Raw genomic sequence first — 15273 nt, 5'->3', positions numbered from 1 at the left:
GAGGTCGCCGGAGAGGAGAAGGAGGTCGCCGGAGAGGAGGAGAAGGAGTGGAGGAGAGGAGAGGAGGAGATGGAGTGGGGGAGAGGAGAGGAGGAGATGGAGTGAAGGAGAGGAGGAGTGGAGGAGGTGCGCCCAGCCATATATACGATATACTAATGGCGCACCATGGGCCGGTGCGCCATTAGTAACTTTTTTTTTATTTTTTTGACTTATTTTGAATTTTGAAGGCGGGAAGATACTAATGGCGCACCAAGGGCCGGTGCGCCATTAGTAACTTTTTTTTTATTTTTTTGACTTATTTTGAATTTTGAAGGCGGGAAGATACTAATGGCGCACCATGGGCAGGTGCGCCATTAGTAACTTTTTTTTATTTTTTTGACTTATTTTAAATTTTGAAGGCGGGAAGATACTAATGGCGCACCATGGGCAGGTGCGCCATTAGTGAGTTTGAATTTTTTTGAATTTTTTTGCCTCTCCAGATCTTAAAAGCCCCGTATCTTTTTTCTGTTAGGTTTTTGAGCATTTTGAAAATGTTTAACGGGGTTCCCCCGATTAAATTCGGATGTAACTTTTCGAGTAGATGATTTTTCATATAAAAAACTTTTTCATCCGAGTTAGTATGCAAAAGTTATGCCCATTTTTACAAATTCTCGAGAGATTTTGCAAATGAAGTCGAAATTCATATTTGCAAATTTTCCCAACAACTAGACCACATATCACATGGGAAACTTATTTTCTTTTATTTTTTGACATTTTCATCATTTTCTTTTATTTTTGTTAAAACTAAAAAGGCGATCCACAGGGGGGGTGCATTCGGTGGAAGTGGTGGCCAAGTTACTAATGGCGCACCGTGGCATGGTGCGCCATTACTAGTTCAACTAGTAATGGCGCACCACTCCCACGGTGCGCCATTAGTAGTTTTGACAAAAAAAATTAAAATTTTTTTTTACTAATGGCGCACCCACGATGTGGTGCGCCATTAGTATTTGGACACTAATGGCGTACCAACACATGGTGCGCCATTAGTATATAGTAATGGCGCACCACATGTCTGGTGCGTCATTAGTGTCAATTCCATCTATAGCCCTTTTCCTAGTAGTACCCTCAACCACTTTCTCATTTCCACATATGTCCTAAACCCAAAAGACAAATTTGGCCCCACTGATTTGATCTATCTGGTGCCATCAAGTTTCATTTGACATAGCCAGTGCCACAGACCCTAGTCACTTCGGTTTCACTGATAGGGATCTCGGTCTCACCAAGATGGGATTGCAAACTCACTGTTTCCGTTTTATAACATTTTGGTTCAACCGAAATGAGCAAATGGTCCCACTAAGTCTGCAATGCAAATTCACGGTTTCCCTTTCGTAACATTTTGGTCCAACCGAAATGAGCGAATTGGTCCCACCGAATTTGCCTGACCAACTCTCTATGTGCCTATTATTGAAATCAGTTCCACCAAGTTTACGTAATCGGTCACACCGAGATTACATTATGCTTTGAACCTAGCATATCGGTCCCACCGAGATGACAATGTCGGTCCCATCGAAAAGCCTAACGTTCATATTTTGACCTGAATTTGTGTGACTGAGTTTCACCATTCGGTCCTACCGAGTTTAGGAATCCGTGTGTAATGGTTAGATTTTGTGTGGAGGCTATATATACCCCTCTACCCACTCTTCATTCGTGAAGAGAGCCATCAGAACGTGCCTACACTTCCAACATTCATTTTCTGAGAGAGAACCACCTACTCATGTGTTGAGACCAAGATATTCCATTCCAACCACAAGAATCTTGATCTATATCCTTCCCCAAGATGCTTTCCACTCAAATCATCTTTCCACCATAGCCATATTTGTGAGAGATAGAGAGTTGAGTGTTCGGGAGACTATCATTTGACGCACAAGAGCAAGGAGTTCATCATCAACACACCATCTATTACCTATTGGAGAGTGGTGTCTCCTAGATTGGTTAGGTGTCACTTGGGAGCCTCCATCAAGATTGTGGAGTTGAACCAAGGAGTTTGTAAGTGCAAGGAGATCGCCTACTTCGTGAAGATCTACCCTAGTGAGGCAAGTCCTTCGTCGGCGATGGCCATGGTGGGATAAACAAGGTTACTTCTTCATGGACCCTTCATAGGTGGAGCCCTCTGTGGACTCGCACAACCGTTACCCTTGGTGGGTTGAAGTCTCCATCAACGTGGATGTACGATAGCACCACCTGTCGGAACTACTCCAAAAAACTCCGTGTCAACATTGCGTTTTCTCCCTCCAAACTCCTCGCATTTACTTTCTTGCCAGTTGCATGCTTCACTTGCGTTGCCCATATACTCTTTGCATGCTTGCTTGAATTGTGATAAGATTGCTTGACTTGTGCTAAGTTGTTAAAATCTGCCAAGAACTAAAGTTGGGAAAAGGTTAAGTTTTTATTTGGTCACGTAGTCTAATCAACCCCCACTTGACATACTTTCGATCTTACAAGTGGTATCAGAACTTTGGTCTCCATTTGCCTTGATTTCCATAGCTTTGATGATCATAGCCTTTGTTTCACAACCTAGGAGAGTATGGCGTCTAGCGAGGGAAATTACCACCATAGAGGTCCTTACTTTGATGGTACTAAGTTTGCTAGTTGGAAACATAACATGAAAATGCATATTCTTGGACATAACCCCGCCATTTGGGCTATTGTGTGTATTGATTTGCAAGGTGAATTCTTCAATGGGAGAGAACCAAATTGTGAAGCTACCGCGAAAGAATTGAAGATGTTGCAATACAATGCTCAAGCTTGCGATATCCTCTTCAATGGATTGTGCCCTAAAGAATTCAACAAAATCAGCCATCTTGAGAATGCAAAGGAAATTTGGGATACTTTGATTGATATGCATGAAGGTACTGACTCCCTCAAGGAATCCAAGTTGGATGTGCTTCAAAGTCAACTTTACAAGTTCAAAATGAAGGATGGTGAAGGTGTCACTGAAATGTACTCTAGGCTTGCTCTCATCACAAATGAGATTGCCGGCTTAGTAAGTGAAGAGATGACCGACAAATTCATCATCAAAAAGATCTTGAGAGCCTTGGATGGAAAATATGATATCGTGTGCACCTTGATCCAAATGATGCCAAAATACAAAGATCTCAAGCCAACCGAAGTCATTGGAAGAATTGTTGCTCATGAGATGTCACTCAAGGATAAAGAAGATCTTCACAACAAGTCTAGTGGTTCTTACAAAGCCTCATGTGATGCTCCTACATCATCAAGTGAGAAACAAGCCTTCAATGAAGAATTGAGCTTAATGGTGAAGAACTTCAACAAATTTTACAAGAGTAGAAGCAAGGAAAGAAGTTCCAAGTCAAGGTCCTACAATGACAAAAGATCTTCTAGTTGTGAGCGAAATTGCTACAATTGTGGAAGACCCGGTGTCGGTGTCAAAACCGGCGGATCTCGGGTAGGGGTCCCGAACTGTGCGTCTAAGGCTAATGTTAATAGGAGGCGGGGGACACAATGTTTACCCAGGTTCGGGCCCTCTCTATGGAGGTAATACCCTACTTCCTGCTTGATTGATCTTGATGAATATGAGTATTACAAGAGTTTATCTACCACGAGATCGTAATGGCTAAACCCTAGAAGTCTAGCCTATGAGATTATGATCCTCGTCCTACGGACTAAACCCTCCTGTTTATATAGACACCGGAGGGGGCTAGGGTTACACAAATTCGGTTATAGAGAAAGGAATCTACATATCCGAATCGCCAAGCTTGCCTTCCACGCAAAGGAGAGTCCCATCCGGACACGGGAAGAAGTCTTTGTCTTGTATGTTCATAGCCTAACAGTCCAGCCAAAGTATATAGTCCGACTGTCTGAGGACCCCATAATCTAGGACTCACTCAGTAGCCCCTGAACCAGGCTTCAATGACAATGAGTCCGGCACGCAGATTGTCTTCGGCATTGCAAGGCGGGTTCCTTCTCTGAATATTCTAACATAGCCTTCCGAACATAGAAAACATGTCCGGCTCTGCAAAACAAGTACCACACACAACCGTAGAGAGTATAATATTTCACGAGTCCAATCCGCTGACAACTTTTTGTAGCGTGACATCACGCCACTGCCCTGTCGTTATTCGAACCGTTTTTTAGCATGCCGCTCTGTATTTCGAGGTGCGGTTTCATTGGCACATCTTGTAAAAGCAGAGATCGTGTCCCCTTATCACGGGATTCTCATCAATATGGGCATGGGTAACCCAACCGTGTCATCCGCATGGCGCTTGGGGAATAGGCGAATTCTAAGGCGAGTGGGGAGGCGCATGACTTTTACTGCCTTTATAAAGGGATAAGGATTCACCCTCTTTCACCCACGCCTTCTCCTTCCTCTGCCCATCCATCCTCGAGCTCTAGCGCCCAAGCTCTCGCCTTCTCCGCCCAAAAAAGCACTCCAATCATGTCCGGATTCGGAGCAGGAGGCAAGTGGATGGCCACCTCCATCAAGGAGAAGGACTTCAAGAAGCTCCGGGAGGCCGGGTACTTGGCCAAGGGAATTGCTCACCGGCTTCCGGCCAAAGGTCAGGTCGTCCCTACCCCGGAGTCCCAAGAGAGGGTGGTGTTTATCACACACTTCGTCCGCGGGCTGGGATTCCCCCTCCACCCGTTCGTCCGCGGACTGATGCACTACTACGGGCTGGACTTCCATGACTTTTCCCCCAACTCTATCCTCAACATCTCGGCATTTATTGTCGTGTGTGAGGCCTTCCTCCGCATCCCACCTCACTTCGGCCTATGGCTGAAGACCTTCAATGTGAAGCCGAAGGTGGTGAGCGGCCAACAAGAAGAGTACGGAGGCGCCATGGTGTGCAAGATGCCCAATGTCACCTGGCCCGAAGGCTCCTTTGTGGAGACTATCAAAGGGTGGCAGTCGGGGTGGTTCTACGTCACCGAGCCGCGCGATACCAATTGGGCGGCAGCCCCCACATTCCGATCCGGAGTCCCGATGCGGCTCAACTCCTGGCAAGAGAAAGGCCTGGCCTGGGGCTCTTCGGACGAGCTGACAGTGCTCCAGACGCGTGTCCAGAGCATGATAAAGAAGAAAGTCAAGCTCGTCAACGTGATCCAGGTTATGCTCGTCCGCCGAATTCTTCCGTGCCAACGCCGGACTTGCTATCCGTGGGAGTTTGATCCGGTCAAGCACCAAGCCCTACTAGAGCTCTTCGGCACGACGCACGAAGATATATGGAAGGTGCTCTTTAAGGCTAACAAGGTGTCGCCGGCCACGGACGAGGATCGTGGGCACGACCTAACTCACCCTGCTAATCTAGTAAGTTCTTTCATGTTTTCAAGGTGTACCCTTTACTTGCATATTAGAGGAAGGCATCTAAGTCTCCCTATCAATTATTTCAGGACTGGATAGAGATAGCGGAGCGGATTAACTGTCCGGCTCTGCTGCCCGAAGACCCAGAAACCCCGCTTCTGACAAAGATGTTGTTTCCGGCGCCTTATGAGGTGCCGGAGAAGAAGGCCAAGGGGGGCAGAGGTGGTCTCCGCCGCAAGGGTACTTCGGACGCGACGTCCGAAGACACTGAAGCTCACTCCTCCGTCACCGAAGGCGACGAGGAGGAGGAGGAAGAAGAAGAGGAAGTCCATTCCCCCTGCAGGGGGAGAAAGAAGAGGACGGACTCCATGCACCTACAGGCCGAGGCGTCCAAGAAGGGGAAAGCTTCCCTTCCGGACAACTCCGCAGCGGCCACCGACAACAGCTAGGAGTGGGAACCCAGGAAGAAGCCCCTGGCCAAATTGTAAGTAGCCGGACACGTTCATGTATCCTGCCTCTTTATTTTATTGTTTTAATGTGCTGATTTATGCATTTGCAGTCCGGCTCGCTGGATCCGGCTGCGATGGACAGCAGGACCCTTCCATCGGCCACCTCTCCCCGGGACCTGGATGGCGCTGAGGCGTCGACCCAAAGGATCCCCGACCCGGGAGAGAATCTGGAGGCCGTCAGGGAGGCGCCGGAGGGTAAAGCCTCGGCGGACGGACACATGGGGGAGCCAGCCCCCATGGACACTGATGGTGGGGGCCATATCCAAATTGGCCCTCAGCCGAATATAGTTCTGGAGACACATGCGGCTCTGGAACCAGGCCAGCCGCCCCTTTCAAAAGGAGGCGGTGCGCCTATTCCACCGGTGGCCTCTGTCCATCCAGAGGCACCAGATAGTTTGCTGGAAGCGCTGCAAGGCGCTTCCATTGTGGAAGAACACCATACCCTTATGGGTACGGTGATTGAGAGGATCTAGTCCGCGAAAAGCGGACTGACCGAAGCCTGCACTAGCCTTCTAATAGGCTTTGAGGTAAGTAATGTAACTGTAAAAATATTGTCACAGTATAGACAGTAGCCCCTGATACTCTGTCGGGTGTTCGGAAAGAAAAAACGAACAGAGGATCAAATAATTTTCGCAGGAGTCTAATCTAATATGTCTATGTGAATAAGCAGGCGTCGCTGCTGGCTGCAACCGCTCACACTGCAGAAGTCTCCAGACTAAAGCAGAATCTGGAGTGGGCCGAGGAAGAGCTCGGCCGTGTGAAGAAGCAGTTGGAGGACAGTCAAGGTATTCAGTAACCTTGTATATATTCAGGAAGGATGAATGATTCATGCAGACTAAAGTGTCATGAACTTTATTAGGGGCAACGATCGAAGTAGCAGCCCTCAAGAAGGCGCTGACCGATGTCGAGTACAAGGCGGCCAAGGAGTGGGACACACGCGAAAAGCATGAGTCCCGGGTCAATGAGGTCCAGCAAGAGCTCGAGGACGCCGTCAAGAAGTACGAGTCCTTGGAGCGTGACTTTAAGAATCAAGAGTCCAAACTTGCCAAGGCCCGCCAGAGCACACATGATGCCCGAGCCGAAGCCCAGGGCGCCCTCCAAGAAATCCAAGCGGCCAAGAAGATTACGGCGGGTAAGGCTTTCATTATGCAAAGCAGATATGTGAAGGAAAGGTTCCTTTTACTCACACGGATTTGGAGCTCTCTAGGGGCGTTTGTGGATTTGCCGTGCAGCGTGTCAGATGCTGCGGAATTCTATCGAGCCGAAGAGGGGGGCTCTATGGAGAAGCTGTTCTGGTCGCAATACCTTGGACCAGAACATCCAGTGCCCTTTAGCGATCAGCTAAAACAGCTGGTCGAGCTGCATAGGGCGGCCAAACTAGCCATCAAGGATTTGATAATCCGGCTATGGCCTGCCAAAGCCATGCCTAGCAGCTACTTCGGACTCGTGAAGCGGCTTGTCAGTGCCTGCCCTCGGCTTGAAGCCATCAAGCAGTCGGTTTGTATCGAAGGCGCACGGATGGCCTTTGCCCGCACTAAGATACATTGGGCGGAGATGGACGCCACGAAGCTGATGACTGAGGGGCTGCCTGAGGGCAAGGAGCACTGCTGACCCCAACTGTATTTTGACAGTGTCCTGGAGGGATCCCGCCTTGTGCGGAGCAATGTGCTAAGGATATCATATTCCCATGAACGGACTCATGTTACCCTGTCCTGTAATATGAAATAGATCCGTTATGTAGTATAATGTCTATTATTTTAAAATTTTACCTCCTATGCAGCCATTTTGTTAAATCTAAGAGTTGGCCAGTCGTCGGCTTCTGCCCCCATGTAGGTAGTACGGGGGTGTTCGGGATAAATCTAAACACTCTCTACTCCAGATTTTGGTCCTTAAAGGAGGTGTTTAGCACAACGAACAAGGCAATCGGATTATACGGCTTTATCACCCTCACTTAGCGATAAGAGTTTGACAACAAAAATTTAGGCGCAGTAGTGTTCGGAAGTCCGGACTTGGGATGTTGTAAATACCTGATCGGATAAAAACCGATCCCTCGCATAATGCAGAAAAATCTCTAAGGATTTGAAACCTCTCGAACAGCTGACCAGCTCTCGCCGCATCATGACAGTCAGTTTTCGGCTTTCTCTACTGAGGTGCTCGTCCGGAAGAACCGGGACACAATCGCAGTAGTTCTCCCTTTACTACCCTAGCCGATATAGCGGAACGTAAGGTAGTAAGCACAGGAGCCGGGCAACCTAACTATTTACCAAAGACATGATTCGGAGCCGATGCATATAATGCTATAAGTTCGGGGTGCCGAACTATACTGTAAAAGTGTTCAGACTTTATTGTCGTATTATGGGGTATGATGAAGCCCCTGGCAAATTAAAGCATACCAGAGTGTATGGGTGCAATAGATAAGAATATAAAGAAAAGGAAAAATTAAGTAATAAGCTGACACCGCAAATTATTTTCCATTGTAATTTGATTAATACGTCAAGGCGTATTTGTACAAGTAATGCGATAAGCAAATAAGGCTATTTGACATGCCATGACCAAGGGCGAGCTACGTGCGGGTTTGTAAAGCAGGTAAAACGATCATTAGCACAGACCACCTGGGGGTTCCCTCGTACGTCAAATCTTTTTACCTTCTTGGTGTATCCGTCCCTTGATAGGTCCGATGATCAGGTTATCAGAGAAAGCCTCGGAAAGAGAAAAACCTGAAAGAAAAAGAAAAGGTAAAGGTATGTGGGTCCAGGAGCGGTGGAGCCGCATTACGAACCGTGGTCTAGCTGTGCCTCCTTCCATGCCCATGATATTTTAACTGCATAGTTATGTACACGCGGCACGAGTATCGCCACCTTGTTGGGACTGGGACGGAGGCCAAATTGCTAGCCAAGCTCTGGACGAGCTGGACTGTCCTGCTGCAAAGTAGTTCAGACTCGCTTGACGGTGTCTGGGACCTTGGCTGTTGAATTGCGGTTATGCCTGGAAAGGCCACTCTGTACTTCTGCTGTAAGGGATGCGGTGTGCTCCTCGGTACGGAGGGAGCGTTCCGTGTTTCCATCGACTGTTATGACACCGCGTGGTCCGGGCATCTTGAGCTTGAGGTAGGCATAGTGCGTCACCACATTTAATCGAGCAAATGCGGTTCGTCCGAGTAGTGCATGATAGCCACTACGGAAGGGGACGATATCGAAGATCAACTCTTCGCTTTGGAAATTATCCGGGAATCCGAAGACCACTTCCAGTGTGATTGAGCCCGTACAGCAGGCCTATACACCTGGTATGACACCCTTGAAGGTGGTTTTTGTGGGCTTGATCCTTGAGGGATCAATACCCTTTTTTCGCACGGTATCCTGATAGAGCAGGTTCAGGCTGCTGCCCCATCCATGAGGACTCGCGTAAGGTGGAATCCATCAATAATTGGGTCGAGGACCAGAGCGGCCGAACCGCCATGACGGATACTGGTCGGATGGTCCATGTGATCGAAGGTGATCGGATAGGACGACCATGGGTTGAACTTTGGGGCGACTGGCTCCATCGTGTAGACGTCCCTGAGTGCACGCTTGCGCTCCCTCTTGGGGATATGGGTGGTGTATATCATGTTTACCATTTTAACTTGTGGGGGGGGGGACTTCTTCTGTCCACCTGTGTTCGGTGGCCAGGGCTCGTTGTCATCGTCATCGCTTTGCGACTCCTTTTCCTTGTTCTCGACATTTAACTTACCGGCCTGTTTGAAGACCCAACACTCTCTGTTGGTATGATTGGCTGGTTTATCAGGAGTGCCATGGATTTGACATGGACGATCGAGTATGCGGTCCAAACTGGACGGGCTCGGATTATTTCTCTTAAATGGCTTCTTCCGCTGACCGGACTTAGAACCACTGAATCCGGTGTTGACCACCGTGTCTTTGGTGTTGTCACCGTTGTTTCAACGCTTATGTCTATTGCGTAGCTGGCCATTGCTGTTTCTGGCTTCACAAGTGCCAGGTTCGCTTGTATTGTTGTTGCTACGGGCTAGCCAGCTATCTTCGCCTGCACAGAAGCGGGTCATGAGTGCCATAAGGGCTGACATGGACTTCGGTTTTTCCTGGCCGAGGTGTCTGGCCAGACATTCGTCGCAGATGTTGTGCTTAAAGGCCGCTAGGGCTTCGGCGTCCGGACAGTTGATGATATGGTTCTTTTTAGTTAAGAACCTGGTCCAGAATTTCCTAGCTGACTCTCCAGGCTGTTGGATTATGTGACTTAGGTCATTAGCATCCGGAGGTCGGACATATGTGCCTTGGAAGTTGTTGAGGAAGGCATCCTCCAAGTCCTCCCAGCTGCCAATGGAGTTTTTAGGCAGACTGATCAACCAGTACCTAGCTGGTCCCTTGAGTTTGAGCGGGAGGTATTTGATGGCATGAATATCATCACTGCGGGCCATATGAATATGGAAAAGAAAATCCTCAATCCATACTGCGGGGTCTATTGTGCCATCATATGATTCAATGTTCACGGGTTTAAACCCTTTTGGGAAATCGTGTTCCATTACTTCATCAGTGAAGCAAAGGGGGTGTGTGGCGCCTCTATATTGGGCCAAGTCGTGAAGTAGCTCGGATGGAGTTCGTCTACGGTTTTCGGCCCGCACGTGGTTATGTTCGTCATGTTCAGCCGGATGGCCATCCTCGCGCATCAGGGCACGCCCCCGTGATCCATAGATTGATCTTGTCTGACCTGCTCTATTTTCCAAGTCATTCCGCAGGCCATGTGTATACTCCTGAGTTGTTGTATTTCTGTTTGTTCGGTGAGGTAATGCGGGCTGGTGTTCGGCTCAAGGTACCGCTTTGTCTCGGCCACGTGGTGGCCGGTCAGCCGCATTATGCATTGGAAGGACAGGCTCTGGCACCTCGTCATCAAACTGTGGTAACAGTTTGCGCTTCGGGTAGCTTTTGGTTGGGTGCTTGAGGACATATTCCTCGGCTGCCAGGACATTGGTCAATCTTTCATTCAGCAGATCTTGATCAGCTTGAAGCTGCTGCTGCTTCTGTTTCAGGATCCTTGCAATGGCTATTAGCCGGCGCTTAAAGCGCTCCTGCTCGACGGGCTCCTCGGGCACGATAAAGTCTTCGTCTCCGAGGCTCACCTCGTCCTCAGAGAGCGGAAGTAATTATTGTCCTCCACATCTTCATTTGTGGTCTGTTCATCAGGGCTAGCTTGCCCATCTTCCCGTTCCTCCTGTTCAGAGGTTGGCTCTACGGGGTCTTCATTGTCTTCGGCATCGTCCGGAATGTTATTTTCTCCTGTGATAGTGTTGCTATTTTTGCTACGGCGTGGCTTAGAGCGGCACCACTGACGTTGGTGATTTGGCTGTATCTCAAGAGGTTTTTCCTCGACTGGATTTTCATTGTTGCCGTTGTTTTCTTTGGGTGTATCCACCATGTATATGTCGTACGAGGAGGTGTCTATCCAATGCCCTATAGGCGGTGGTTCCTGTTCCTCTCCAGCATCATCGTCCATACCGTCGATGTCCTCGGAGTCGTAATTGAGCATGTCGGTTAAATCGTCGACAATGGCTATAAAGTGGGTGGTGGGTGGGAAACGAAGTTCTTTGCCGTCCGCTTCCCATTCGAGTCGGACATAGTTTGGCTGAGAGTCCCCCGACAATGAGAGGTATTTTAATGAGTTTAAAACGTCGCCAAAAGGCGAGTGCTGGACGATGTCCGCAGAGCTGAACTCCAAGATCAGCGCCCAATCAAGTTCGATGGACGCGGATGCATGCGGTCCGGAACCCATGGCCGGAGACGAGTCCGAGGTTCCGGTGACACAAGCCCAGCTCAATGTTGGGTCTGTGTGCGGCTCGAGCACCACTGAGTCCGCGACCTCCGTGGCGGGGTTAAGCTTCCTGTCTTCGGACGATGCAATCCGCTCTGGATCTAGGGCTAGAGCGGTCACAGGCTCTATCTCCTGCGCGCAGCCAGATGACAGATCTAGGTCATGTTCATCGTGGTGGCCGGGTACAGCCGTCATGGGCTCGAACCCATCAAAGATCAAGTCTCCACGGATATCTGACCTAATGGCCAGGGGCGTAGCTATCGATCTGCTCTAGATGGCCAAGCTAGTTGGCCCGCAGTGCGAAGCCGCCGAATACGAAGATCTGACCAGGAAGGAAGATCTCCCCCTGGTCTGCGTTGTTGTAGATGATTGATGGAGCCATCAAGCCTTCTGGTGATGACGCAGCGGAACTCTCAATGAAAGCACCAGTGTCGGTGTCAAAACCAGCGGATCTCGGGTAGGGGGTCCCGAACTGTGCGTCTAAGGCTAATGGTAACAGGAGGCGGGGGACACAACGTTTACCCAGGTTTGGGCCCTCTCTATGGAGGTAATACCCTACTTCCTGCTTGATTGATCTTGATGAATATGAGTATTACAAGAGTTGATCTACCACGAGATTGTAATGGCTAAACCCTAAAAGTCTAGCCTATGAGATTATGATCCTCGTCCTACGAACTAAACCCTTCGGTTTATATAGACACCGGAGGGAGCTAGGGTTACACAAAGTCGGTTACAGAGAAAGGAATCTACATATCCGAATCGCCAAGCTTGCCTTCCACGCAAAGGAGAGTCCCATCCGGACACAAGAAGAAGTCTTCGTCTTTTATCTTCATAGCCTAGTAGTCCAGCCAAAGTATATAGTCCGGCTGTCCGAGGACCCCTTAATCCAGGACTCCCTCACCCGAACACTACTCCAATGAGTGTATGGCTCCCTACAAAAGAAGATAAGACTCACCTAAAAGGAGAAGCAAAAGGGAAGAATCACCTCCAAGAGAAAGAATTAGTAGAGATGATCGCTATGAACGAAGAACCTCTTGAAGAAGCAAGGATTCGGAAAGGAAGGACAAGTCATCAAGGATCTACACAAAACGAATACATCAAGCTCATGTTGGTGAATGGGTATCCGGCTCTGACTCCGACTCCGACCACCACTCCGAGAGAAGTTATCACTCTGACTCCGAATATACTCAAGATGAAGGTGTTGCCGGTCTAGCACTTGTGTCAACCAACTCCTATGATATATTTGATTCACTAAATGAAGGGATTGGGAGATGCTTCATGGCTAAAGGCCCCAAGGTAACACACCCCGAGTATGTTTATTTCATTAGTGATGAAGATGACTTGCTAGGTGATGATGATTTACTTGTTGACAACTCTAGTGATGAATACTATGATGAAAATGCTATTAATCACACTAAGCAAGATGAAACGAATGACAATGATAATAAGTAGATTGAGCGTCTAACTAAAGAACTAAACACTCTTAAGTTAGCCCATGAAACTACTTTAGAAGATCATTGAGAACTTTTAAAACTCATGAGAAGTTACGCTTCGAAAAGCTCAACCTTGAGCATGAACATGGGTTCTTAAAAGCCATCAATGATGATCTTTGGAAGAAAAGTTTTTCTTACATCTCCAAGAGTTTACTCTTGTCTACTTACATGCCACAAGTAAAATCTAGCAACAAGAACAAGAAAGATTCTTCTTCTAGTAGTAACAACAATCATGCTAAATCCAATATTGTTGCTTCTAGTAGTTCTCTTGATTCCGCTAATAATTCTCTTAGCCAAGTTACACTTGAGCAAGAAAATAGCTTATTGAAGGGAATTGTAGAGAAAGGTGTTTACAAGAGCCTTGCCGGAAGTAAGCAATTTGAGGAAATTGTACGCAAGCAAGGAAGGCACCGGAAGAATTAAGGTGTTGGTTTTGAACGAAAGTTCAATGCCAATGGAGTTGAGTGGGAAAAAGATCAATACCCCAAGATGAAGTTTGTTCGTCAACAAGAAAAGTATGATCCTACTTCCTTCAAGGGAACAAAAGCTCAAGATGATGTTCCACCACATGACCACAAGCTAAAAGGCAAGGACAAGCTTTAAGAGGAGATTGATGCATTTGAAGATGCTCCAAAGGCCTTGGTCAAGTGGGTTCCCAAGACTACGTCAAGTTCTACTTCATCAAGTACATCTACAACTCCAAGGGTTCCCATCAAGATGATGTGGATCCCAAAGAAAAAGAACTAGAGAGTTCTTGAGGGTGACTCCGCCAACATACTTCACTCATATTCATTTTGGCAAAGACAAGTGCAAACAACTTCCACATCTTGCACTAGTTCAAGGAGTCACAAACTCTCTTATTGGAAAGACAAGGGACAAGGTAACCTAATGCTTTCATGGACATCATCATGTGTATGCTTCACTCTATGTCTATGGATATCCTTCTTTGTTCCTTGTGGGACTAACCCATGTAGGTATTCAAAGTGCAACTCACTCAAATGGATTGCTTCAAATGATCTGCATCAACAATGAGCATCCACATCTTCAACATCTACATGAAGTCATCATCGACAAAACCCAAGGTTAGTTCATCCCTGTCGGTGTCAAAACCGGCAGATCTCGGGTAGGGGGTCCCGAACTATGCGTCTAGGCAGATGGTAACAGGAGACAAGGGACACGATGTTTTACCCAGGTTCAGGCCCTCTTGATGGAGGTAAAACCCTACGTCCTGCTTGATTGATATTGATATTGTGGATGTTTACAAGAGTGGATCTACCACGAGATCAAGGAGGCTAAACCCTAGAAGCTAGCCTATGGTATGATTGTTATGATTGTTGTTATGTCCTACGGACTAGAGCCATCCAGTTTATATAGACACCGGAGAGGGCTAGGGTTACATAGAGTCGGTTACAATGGTAGGAGATCTACATATCCGTATCGCCAAGCTTTCCTTCCACGCCAAGGAAAGTCCCATCCGGACACGGGACGAAGTCTTCAATCTTGTATCTTCATAGTCTTGGAGTCCGGTCGATGATGATAGTCCGGCCGATGATAGTTCGGCTGATGATGGTAGTCCGGCTATCCGGACACCCCCTAATCCAGGACTCCCTCAGTAGCCCCTGAACCAGGCTTCAATGACGATAAGTCCGGCGCGTATATTGCTTGGCATTGCAAGGCGGGTTCCTCCTCCGAATGATAGAAGATTGTGAACACCAGGATAGTGTCCGGCTCTGCAAAATAAATTCCACATTCCACCGTAGAGAGAATAATATATACACAAGTTCAATCTGCTGACGTTTTTTGCGGCATGACGTCACGCCACTACCAAGCCATTACTTGAATCGTTTTTTACTCTACCACCTCAGCGCATTTAGCGAAGCGGTTTCCTTGGCACGTCTTGTCGAAGCAGAGATCGTGTTCCCCTTAATCCGGGATTCTCATCAATACGGACGTGGGTAACCCAACCGCGCCATTGATGGTGACGCTTGGGGGATAAGCGAGTTTTACCAGGCCGGTGGGGGACGCGTAGACTTCGCCCGCCCATATAAGGGATAAGGATTCACCTTTTCACCTACGCCTTCTTCCTCCTTTGCTTATCCATCTCCGCGCACTCGAGCTCCAGCGCCCAAGCCCGCACATCTCGTCTCAACCTTCCCCA

This window comes from Triticum aestivum, chromosome 7B (assembly GCF_018294505.1).
Source record: "Triticum aestivum cultivar Chinese Spring chromosome 7B, IWGSC CS RefSeq v2.1, whole genome shotgun sequence".
Lineage (NCBI taxonomy): Eukaryota > Viridiplantae > Streptophyta > Magnoliopsida > Poales > Poaceae > Triticum > Triticum aestivum.
Note: the sequence above shows the minus strand (reverse complement) of the source record.